Below are 11,623 nucleotides of genomic sequence, written 5' to 3'. Positions count from 1 at the left end.
AAAAAAAAAAAATTGTGATGATTTGGGTGAAAGTTCATAGAGCCAATCCATTTTCCATACAGCAGTTCATACACATTTTGTGTCATGACATTGACTGCAATTCCCCACAATATAACAACTCTCTTTCCACTTCCTCCCTGTAGTTACCTCTTCCCTGTGTCTTTCCCTCCCATGTACTCCTGTCCCCTGAGCTATCTCCCTGTGCAAACACTGGCCTTCTGTTTTCCCACAATTGATCTTTTCTAAGGAGTGTATCTACCTGATATAAGTGTTCACCCCATATGCCTGTCTGTTGTTTGGCTGGAAGCCACAGGAGTGAGTTCAGTTCCGGACTTGAAGGGTGAGTAGGAGCTACAGTCTCAGAGATCTCACCAGGCTCTATCAGACCAGTAAACCTGACCTTTTTTTTTTGTTGTTGTTATGATTTTGAGTTTTGTTCCACATTGTTTTCCCACTCCATCTAGGATCTCCTGCACTGATCCCTTTCTGAGTGGTTGATTGTGGTACCATCTAGTTCTTCTGGTCTCATAGTCATACAGGATGAGATTCCGTGGTCCACTAGTCCCTTGGACTAATTGTTTTCATTCATCTTTGGTTTTCATCATTCTTCTTTGCTCTGGATGAGGAGAGACCCATTGTTGCATTTACATGGCTGCTTGCAAGCTTTCAAGACCCCAGTCACTACTCACCAAAGTAGGACATAGAACAATGTTTTTGCGTAGTATATTATGCCAATTGAACCTGATGTCCCCTGTGACCATGGTCTCGAGCCCACAGGTCCAACCACTCGTTCCTTTAGGGTGGTTGGCTGTGGCTAAGAAGTTATCATAACTTTGCCCCTTGTTAGCTCTATTATATATTTGGATATTTTTACAGCATATACAAATATGTATGTAGAAATATCATCTGCCGACCTTCTGTATAGTCATGGGTATATTCCCTTTTGCCTAGATATACCTGATCATTTAGCCTGTCTATGCGTCTATTTACCTGTAGATTAATGTTTGTTGTTGCTGATAACGTGGCATGCACCCTTCACCTTCTTCATCTGCAAAACAGGAAAATAATAGACCATCTTGTAGAAGATTGTTGGGAAGATTAAACAAGATCGTGGTGTAAAGTACCTGGTAAATATTCCTGTGCCTGACTCCTGAGACGAGTTCAGTAAATGATCCCTATGCTTGTTATTTGTTATCATTGACCTACCTGTGAGGTTGGTATTATTATGCCCGTATTATGGATGAGAAGACTGAAGCGCAGAGAGGTGAAGTTCCTTATGCAAGAGCAGATGTCTGGTAAGTGGCAGAGCTGTAATGCTCTAGGCCCCTGTGAGACATTTGTGAGGAGACACACCTGGCCGATGAAGAACGTGGGAAGCTCAGGACAAAAAGCAAAGGTGTCTGAAGTGTGGTGGAGCGCCCTGGCCTCTTCTTTGCAGAGGAGGCAGTAGTGAACAAAGTTGAAATCTTGCCTTGCACTTTCAAGCCGTGTGACCTCGGGCAAGTTACTTCACCTCTCTGAGCCTTGGCTGTCTCATCTGTAAAATGGGACCCTGCATAGGACTCACCTCATAAGATAATTGTGATGATCAGATGGCTGGCATGAAATGAGCTCCCCTACACTCAGAAAGCCCTCCCCCCAAAAGGCTGTGAGATAAAGAGGGGTGTAACTGGGTGTGTGGCTGGGGGCATGTCTCAGCTGGCCCTGTTCAAGCTTCACCACAGCTTTGCCAGGAGATGGGAGAAGAAAGCCTTTTTCTTCTGTTGGGTGTTTTGAGAAGTGACTGATTAGATTATAACGGACAGGCTCGTCAGGGATGCCCCATGCCACGTAAACAGTGACATCCTCATAAAACCACAAATCAAGAACAATACAAAACTGTGCTTTCAATTATTGCATGAGGCATTTGACTGCTAACCAGAAGGCTGGCAGTTCAAACCCACCAGCCACTCCTTGGAAGGGAGATTGGGCAATCTACTTCTGTAGAGATACTGCCTCGGAAACCCAAGGAGGGGTCACTATGAGTCGAATCAACTCAATGGCAGTGAGTTTAGTTTTTTTTAGAACATGAAATAAGGACTGCTTATTGGAAAATCATTTTAAGGGGTATTATTTATTTCTTTTTAAGTGAGAGGAATATTTACCAAGGTTTTTTATTTTATTTTTGATAGGAAAAATGGGGGTTTCTCTGCTCAGTAACCATTGTGAAATGCCAGTAGCAAATCCTGGCGACAGCACTCGCTAACATTTACAGATGCTGTTGTGATTAAGTGGGAAGCAAGCTACCGAAAAATCTACAAGAAGCCAGCAAAGTAAGAGCAAGAGACTATAAAGTAAACAGTACAGAGGGAATGAAATGTGATGTATTTCCTTGGGGAAGCATCTGTACCAGCGGCAGCCACAGAATGACCCCGTAGATGTTCTCCATTTCCATCCACAACAGCTTCTTGCCGTCACCACCTTTGATGATTGAGAAATCGTGTATACAATTAAAAAATAACAACTGCTTATTACCCACTGGCATCCTAAGAGCTTGGCAGCCCATTTCAGGAAGTAGGAACTGAGGCCTGAGCAGGAGAGGCGAGTGGCTTGCTAGGAATTCATAACCAGGCAATTGCAGAAACTCACTGGACCTGTCGTGAAGGCGAAGTGAAGACAAAGGGATGAGTCAAGATTCAGGTGTGGCATTTCTCATTGCTTCCAAGTTGTTCCTGAGTGAGCACCCCCAGGCTTGCTTTTAAGGAAAGTGACCTGTGGCAGAAAGCAAGATCTTGCCCTGCGACAGGGACCTAGCCAGCAGGGAGACGGGGCACTTACGCCTGGGAGGAAGAAAGCACCTTCAACACCCAACAGTTTGGAGGGACCAGGTACATCCCTGGAGGATAGTGGCTTTTGTCTACCATGTTAGGATCTGGGTGTCACTTTCCAGAGAGCGGCATCATACTGGGAGGGGCTAGGGATGAGATCAGTTGCCTTTTGACCCTTCCAGACCTCAGCTGAGGTCCCTGATGTAAGCCATTGGTGAAAAGACATTTGTCTGTCTTATGAAACCTCTCAGGAGCCTGAACGCATGGGCCTGACCTGCAGCTCAGAAAACAGAAGGGGCAAGGTGTGCTGGCAGAGCACTTGGCATCTGCCCCTCAAGAGTGCAGCCTGGCTCTGGGCCACCAGGCAGACCCCTGGCGCTGAATTCTTGTTTGCACATCCCTGGAGAGGGAAAGTTATAGAATCCGCCTCACAAACACTCTCCTCTCTTAGAAATGATTTTGTTCACTGTAAGCCTGAGCTGACTGTTATACTGAGGCTGTTTGGATTTGGGGCTTTGTACGGGTGTGGGTGGGTGGGTGTGCCCAGAGGACACAGAATCTAATTTCAGGCAACACATCTCCTCACCTAGCATGGCCATATTGTTATTGTATGCCGTCGAGCCAGTTCTGACTCATAGCAACCCCACCGGACAAAGTAAAACTGCCCACAGGGTTTCCTAGGCTGTGATCTGTGTGGTGTGGAAACAGATCACTGGATCTTTTCTCCTGTGGAGTGGCTAGTGGGTTTGAACCCTTCACCTTTCCATTAGCAGCATAGCATTTAACCATTGTGCCACTAGGGTTCCTTTGGCCTGGCCATAGCCCGCAATGTGTAGGAAACCACCGGAGGCCCAAAAATTATGGATCTAATCACCTTTCTTTAAGTTCAGTGGCAATGCAGTCAAAACTATCAGGGGACACTGTTCACACACTTCTTTACTCATTATTGGCTACTTGAAAGTCATTCAGCATAGGCTGCTAAAATCAGGGTTACCTGAAGCAAACAACCTCCTGATGTGTGTAAAAGGCATCTGTAAAATGCCACTGAATCCAGTCAAAATTTAAACTCATTGGCATTTTTAACCACTTAAGTCATTGTTTAAACTATTTCTTTGAGGGTGTTTCTTGGCATTCCCTCTCCCCTACATTTATGACAAGGAGTCCTGGGTCTTAATAATAATGTTGTTGCTGCTGATTGCAGTTGAGTTGGCTCCAACCCATGGCAACCTTAGTGTAACAGAATGAAACGTTGCCTGGTCCCACGTGGTCTTCATGGTCCTTAGCATGTCTGAGTCCATTGTTGTGGTCATTGCACAGTGCCCCCAACCTGAGGCTCATCCTCCAGCACTATGTTGGACCACATTCTGTTGTGATCCATGGGGTTTTCATTGGCTCAAACATAGCAAAGGTAGCACAGGAGTGGACAGTGTTTTGTTTTGTTGTGCACAGGGTCCCTATGAGTTGAAATTGATTTGACGGCATCTAACAACAATTTTCAGAAGTACTTTGCCAGACTTCTCTTTCTAGTCTTGCTGTGGAAGCATTGCTGAAACCTGTTCACTGTGGGTGACCCTGCTGGTATTTGAAATCCTGGTGGCATAGCTTCCAGCCTCAGAGCAACACACGAGCCGCCATAACACGACACACTGTCAGATGGGTATTGGTTTATAATAATAGCTAGCATTTCTTGAACACCTCCTATGTGCTGGGCAGAAGCTGAGTGCTTCAAGTGCATTAACTCATTGAAAGTTCATAGTAACTCTAGGAGGTAGATACTAGTGTGACCCTGCTCTAGGGATGAGGAAACTGAGGTCTAGAGAGGTTGGGTCATTGGCCCAAGGTGATCAAGAAGTGGTATTTGAGTCAGGTATTGCCCATCTCTCAGGTTCTTGCCCTTAACCCTACTTCAATCATCAGGTCGCAGGTACCGCTGCTTCAGCCAGCAATGATGGCTGTGGTTTTGACTTCATCATCTGACTGTCTTCGGGGAGAGGTTGGAACAATTAGGAAATACTTGGTGCTTATGAGGAAAGCTGTTATTGCCCAAGGCAGCATAGCTTGATTGGTCTAAGACCATTCTTTCAGAGGGAAGTTAAAACATCAACTTCAAAATTGAGTCATTAAAGCGAAGGAATGAAAAGAACAGGCTTGCCGTGTGGAAGTGTCCAGAAACCCTTTACGGCCTTACAGAATGAATTACCTTGTCCACACCAGGCAAGAGTAACCAACCAAAGACTAGCACTTGTCCTCGTGCCAAGCTTCTAACTGGTGTGATCCAAAGTGCATGTTGTTATTTTAGGTTCTATACTGCTGGCCTAAGTAGCAAACAACCCAAGAAGAAAAGTGGTCAACCTCACCAGAGTTCAGGGAATGCAAACAACAATGATTCCATTTTTCACTGGTCAGGTTGGCAAAAACGAAAAAAGATTGGCAACACCCAGTGCTGGCAAAGGTGTGAGGAAGTGGCCACTCTTCCCATATTGCTCAGGGGAGTGTGAATTGCTACAACTTTGAGGAAAGTCTTCCGGCTGTGTTTATTAACAATAAAAATATGCCTTTATTAACAATAAAAAAGCAATCTTATTTTGGGGACTTTATGCCACAGAAATAAAAGTGTCGGTGCATAAGGATATATGGACAAGGATATTTACTGCACCCTTGTTTAGAGTCAGAAAAAAACTGGAAACCACCTGAATGTTCAGGAATAGGGGGAATAATTGGATAAATTATGACACAGGTGTTCTGTGAAACATTACACAACTAATAAAAAAATGAGTTAGATCCAGATACATGGGCCTGGAGGTATATTTGTGATAAATTGTTAAGTGAGAAAAGCAGATTGCAGAATGATATATGTGCCACAATCCCATTTTCATAAAGTGTTGTTTTTTTTTTTAATGCCCTTAGAAAGGTCTGTTTAAGTTGTATTCCTTCTGAGCTTCAAGGAAGGAGAACAAGGATTCCCAACTGTGTGTTCACATTGGTTGGCCTGGGGTAGAGGGAAGAGGATTTCTCTTCTCTTGGTCTGCTTCTCTGTTTCTTGACTTGTTATGTTGTGGCTGTTGTTACGTGCTGTCAAGTCGGTCCCGACTCATAGCGACCCCTCCTTGGGTTTCTGAGGCAGTATCACTACGGAAGTAGATTGCTCCATCTTCCTTCCGAGGAGTGGCTGATGGGTTTGAACCACCAGCCTTTCTGGTTAGCAGTCAAGTGCCTTAGGCCCTTGTTATAGCTAACATTTTGTTCTGCTGTCATTTGAAAGGAAATGAACTCAATAAAGTTTAGGTTAAAAGACAGAAGCCCTCAAGTGATGTGATGGGGTGATGCTTGCCTGTGTACAAGGACGGACAAGTGACTGTGGTTGTTGTCAGGTACTGATCACCACCCAGGGGAACAGGCACTCAGCTTTCCCTGTGGTATCACTCTGGGAGACCACTGCATGGGAGACACGGCGGCCACAGGGCTTACCGGACCTGCTCAGGGTTGCACAGCTAGTGCATCTGAGCGCAGGGATTGGAACCCAAGTGTCTTAGCTGAAAGCCAACGTGCTTAACACTTACAAAACGCTCCCACCCTGCCGCGTCAGAGGCCTCCTGTAGTCTCCCTGGTGGAGAGCCTCTCCTCTGGGGACATCTCTGCTTCTGTCCTCTTGCAGTAGATTTGGTAACTATGAGAAGGAACTCACCTGTTATTCCCAGAATAAGACCACAGGCCTGCGCAAAGTGCAACTTCTCTTTCCTGCCTAGGCCATGGGCACTCTCATGGATGGGGAAATTGAGGCATGAGGCAACTTAGGAAGTGTTTCTCACCTAGAGAACTGGACCCTGAAGCCCTCGCGCCTGCTTCCTTGCCTCCAGACTTCCTACTAGTCAGTTGATGGTTTTTTGTTTTCCTTTACTCTGGTGGCATAGTGCCTAAGGCATTTCACTGTTAACCAGAAGGCTGGGTTCAAACCCACCAGCCACTCCTTGGAAAGAAGAGTGGCCAATCTACTTCTGCGGAGATACCCACCTCAGAAACCCAAGCAGGGATTGCTGTGAGTCAGGACTGACTCGAGGGCCGTGAGTTTTTTTTTTTTTTTTTTAATCTTCTAAGGCCTTCCACCAACTGCCCTTGAATAAGAACCCTGGATCTTCATTAGTAATCTCAGTCATGCAGAGAATTAAAGAATATCATTGCTAGAAATGCCCTGAATGAACACCCAGGTTGTCCCTCTTTTACATATGTGGAAACTGAGGCCCAGAGAGGACAGGTGGCCTGTCCCAGAGCATATAACTGTTCAGTGGTACACCAGGGACTAGAACCCGGTTCCCCTGGGTTCTCTTTCAGTATTCATGTTGCCAGGGTAACCACGCTCAGCCCTCCTGTTCTTTCCTCTTCCACTTTGGGCCCTTGGCTTTGACAGCCAGGGAACTCTCGCGTGGGTTCTACTATTGGTGTCTGATTTGTTTGCCGCTGTGTTTGCTTTGATGCTGCCATTGCTCGATTATTCCCCTTTCCAATTTATTTAATTATTGTTGTTGTTTAAAACTTGCTGCCTTGAATAGGTTTTTATGCCTTTGGTGATTAAAAATAAATAAACAAAGCAAACTGTAGAGTGCAGAGTAATTCCACTCACCTTGTCTCCCAATCTTCCAACACCCCTCTTGAGAGACAACTGATGTTATTCATGCTTTGTGCAATCTTCCCAAGATACCACTATTAATAACGTATTTTTGAGATTACTCTTTCCTTTGTTGTGGTAAAAATATATGTAACAAAACATTTGATATTTCATCAATCTTCCCATGCAGAGTTCAGTGACATTAACTATGTTTATCATGTTGTTTAAGGAGCCCTAGTGGTGCACTTGATTGCTAGCCAGAAGGCTGGCAGTTCAAACCCACCAGCCACTCCTCGGAAGGAAGGTTGGGCAATCTACTTCCATAGAAAAACCGCCTTGGAAACCCAAGGAGGGGTCACTATGAGTCAGATGCAACTAGACAGCAGTGAGTTTGGTTTTTGGGTGTTTCTTTTTTTGGGGGGTGCAATGGTTAAGTGCTTGGCTACTAACTGAAAGGTTGGTGGTTTGAACCATCCAGTGACTCCATAGGTGAAAGACTTGGGAATCTGCTCCTGTCAAGATTACAGCCTACAAACCCCTCTGGGGCAGCTCTACTTTATCACATAAGGTTTCTATGAGTTGAAAATTGACTCGGCGACACCTATCAACAACAACAGGAGCTTTGGTGGTGTTGTGGTTAAAGCATCGGGCTGCTAACCAAAAGGTCAGCAGTTTGAACCCAGCAGCTGCTTGGTGGGAGAAAGATGAGTCAGTCTGCTTTCATACAGATTAACAGCCTTGGAAACCCTGTGGGGCAGTTCTGTCTACTCTGACCTATAGTGTCGCTTGTTGTTGTTGTTGTTATGTGCCGTCGAATCGGCCCTGACTCATAGCGACCCCTCCTTGGGTTTCCGAGGCAGTATCACTACGGAAGTAGGATTGCCCAACCTTCCTTCCGAGGAGTGGCTGGTGGGTTTGAACCGCCAACCTTCTGGTTAGTAGTCAAGTGCTTTAACCACTATGCTACCAGAGCTCCTTTACTTGATGGTAGTGGGTTTGGTTTTTAGCTTTACAACAACGTCATGTTGTTCAGCCACCAGCTGTCACAGCAGCTCAGTGTCCCTAAGGAGATTTTTCTTCTTTGGTACATATATCGCGAACGCATCATTTTTAGTGACTCCATGGGATCACATTATATTAAGTACTCTCCAAATGAGGAACAGGTAGGTGTTTTCCAGTTTTTGCTGTACAAACAGTGCTAAATATGGTTCACGTCCTGGCACGACAGGTCTTTGTGAATCTGCACCAGGAGGCTCCCGGAAGTGGAATTGCTGGGCCAACAGGGTCTGTTCAGTTTTCAGTTTTGATATTCACCAAATTGACACAGAAAGCTACACAGCCCATTTCTATTCCCACTGACGACGTATGAGACCCCTGCATCCATCCATATTTGCCTAACCTTTAAAAATAGCATCATTACTTATTCTGGTTTTAATTGTTTTTCTTCTGATGAGTGAAGTGAAGCATCTTTTTCAATATTTCAAAGCCATATGTGTTTCCTATTCTGCAAACTGTCCATGTCCTTTGCTCATTTTTCTACTCAGTTTTGCTCTGGAAGGTTGTCGTTAATGTTGTTTTGTCCTAAACTTGCTGAAGAATGTGAGTTGGTGCCTGGGTGTGTAGGATGAAGCCCACCAGAGATAGAAATACATGAAATTTGGACGTTGGAATCCGACGGATAGCCATGATTTCTGCTCGGGCCTAAGTAACACTATGCATGTTGATAAAGTGCTCTAGCTTTTTTTTTCTGTTGTTATTATGTGCCATCGAGTTGGACCCGACTCATAGCAACCTCTCCTTGGGTTTCCAAGGCAGTATCACTATGGAAGTACATTGCCCAACCTTCCTTCTGAGGAGTGTCTGGTGGGTTTGAACCACCAGCCTTCTTGTTAGCAGTCAAGTGCCTTAGGCACTATGTTACCAAAGCTCCTTTGTTTTCTAAACACTTTAATAAATGGTATCTTAATAACCAAACTAAACCTATTGTAGTTGATTTATTCAGTTGATTCCGACTCACAGTGATCCTATAGTACAGAGTAGCACTGCCCCATAGGGTTTCCAAGGCTGTAATCTTTACGGAAGGAACTCTGGTGGCGCAGTGGTTAAGGCGTTCAGCTAACCGAAAGGTTCAAACCCACCAGCTGCTCCTGGGGAGAAGGATGATGCAATCTGCTTCCGTAAAGATTTACAGCCTTTGACACCCTATGGGGCAGTTCTACCCTGTTCTATAGGGTGGCTATGCCTTCGATCTACTCAGTGGTAGTGGGTTTGGTTTTTAATCTTTACTGTAGCACGTCATCAGCTCGCCCCGCCCCTGCCCCTGCAGAAGTGCTGTGGGTTCAAACTGCCAATCTTTCAGTTTGCAGCTGAGCACTTAACCTGTGCCACCAAGTCTCCTTAGATATTTACAGCATTGGCCTGAGTGGGCGGTGGGGGCATTTGGACAGATTAGAAAATGAGGCTCAAAAAGTTAGTTAACTGTCTTGGTCAAGGTAACACAACCAGACATGGCAAAGGCAGCTCTGGGCCAGAAGTCACCTAGTTTCTGGTCTGGTACCTTCTCCTGGAGCCTCCTGGATTCATGCATGGGCTCTGGGTTTGAACTCAGTTCTGCCACACACTCACTGTGAGACCTTGGACATGTCATTGCACTCCTCCGAGCCTGGCCAATTACAGTAAAGTATAACAGTACCTATCTACATTAAGTGGTTGTCTGAGGATTAAGGCAAATAGTGTGTGTACCCTGGTTCTAACAGTGTCTGCCATGATCAGATATATCATAATGTGCTGTTCCTGATACCTGGTATTTCCAAAGCTCCATTCATGTATCTGAGAATCCTTTCACTCAACCATCTCTCCCGTTTTTCTACCCTTTCTCTCTTTTACTCTATCTACCTGAAACATCTGGCTCTTCCACGTTGGGGGCATATTAGTGAAGTTGTTCTTCCATCTTTGCAGGGAGAAGTGCCTTGAGGGCTGGGATAGACTTTTATACAGGTACGCTTCAGGGTCATAGACTCTCATGAAATGCTGCTTACTAAAGGAGCCAAGGGAGGGCATAGTGCCTGGCACACAGTGTAAAAATATCACAGCAAGAGCTCAGGAACATTTGTGCAATGATGAATGAATGAATGGAGGCAGGCACACAGTGCTTAGGAGTAAGGACTCAAAACGTATTTCTTTATGAAATAAACGCAAGGTGCATGGTTCACAGTAAGCGCTCATACATGGTAGCTGTGACTATTCCAGGCGAGGCGTGCAGAGAATAGTACAAAAGCGTGGCTTCAGCGTTCGTGGGTTCATGGGTTCAAATCCCGGCATCTCCTCCTCCCAACAGTGCGACCTCGGGCAAGTGACTTAATCTCTTTGTGCTTCAGTTTGCTCGTCTGTGAAAAGGAGATGAGAACGCAGGACCCACCTCCTAGCGAGTGAGGCTGCGACGAGACGCGACGCTCCCCGGGGCACTTGGACCTGCTGCCTGGCCCACAGCGAGCCTCGGCCACGCAGCTGGCTCAGGGGCAGCAGGCAGGGGCCCGCGCCCTCTGCTGCGGTCGCCGCGGGCGTCGCCGAGGCCGGTGGTCGCGCCCTGAAACCTTCCGGGCACTCGGAAAGGATCTGAGCCCCGTGAAGGGGCGGGGCGCGGCGCGGCGCCCAGGGGGCACCCCCGGAGGACTGGGCCCGGCAGCTCGCAGCTCACAGAAGGACCGGGCCGCCCGCACTTCTTTCTCTCCCTCCGCGTCTCTCCCCCTCTTCCCGGCCAGAGAACCCGGCCGCGCTCGGCTCAGCAGCGCCTCCCGCGAGCCGCCGCCGCCGCTCTCGGCCCCTCCCCCGCCCGCCCTCGCCCCCCCCAGCGCGGCCGGCGCCCGTCACGTGACGTGGAGCTAGCCAATGGCGGGCCAAGCCGCGGGCGGCGGCCGCCATTGCTGTCAGAGCAAGCGAGCCCAGGGAGGGAGGAGAAGCGAGGCTTACTGGGGAGGAGGGGGGGGTGGGGGAGGAAGAGGAAGGAGGGGACGTCGCTCGGCTGCCGGGGTCGCCCGCTGGCTTCGTCCGCACCCCCCCCTTCGCGAGTTCGCGCTCCGCGGCGGCGGCGGCTCCGAGGCGGCGGCGGCGGCTCCGGGGCTTGCCTCCCCTTACGCGCCGGCGGAGACTGAGGGGGAGTCGGTGGCTGGAGATAAACAAGGCGGCGGCGGCGGCCGAGGAGCAGCGAAGGCGG

This window comes from Orycteropus afer, unplaced genomic scaffold, assembly GCF_000298275.1.
Source record: "Orycteropus afer afer isolate SDZICR_OR568_19922 unplaced genomic scaffold, OryAfe1.0 scaffold00048, whole genome shotgun sequence".
NCBI lineage: Eukaryota > Metazoa > Chordata > Mammalia > Tubulidentata > Orycteropodidae > Orycteropus > Orycteropus afer.
This window is presented reverse-complemented; position numbering follows the sequence as displayed.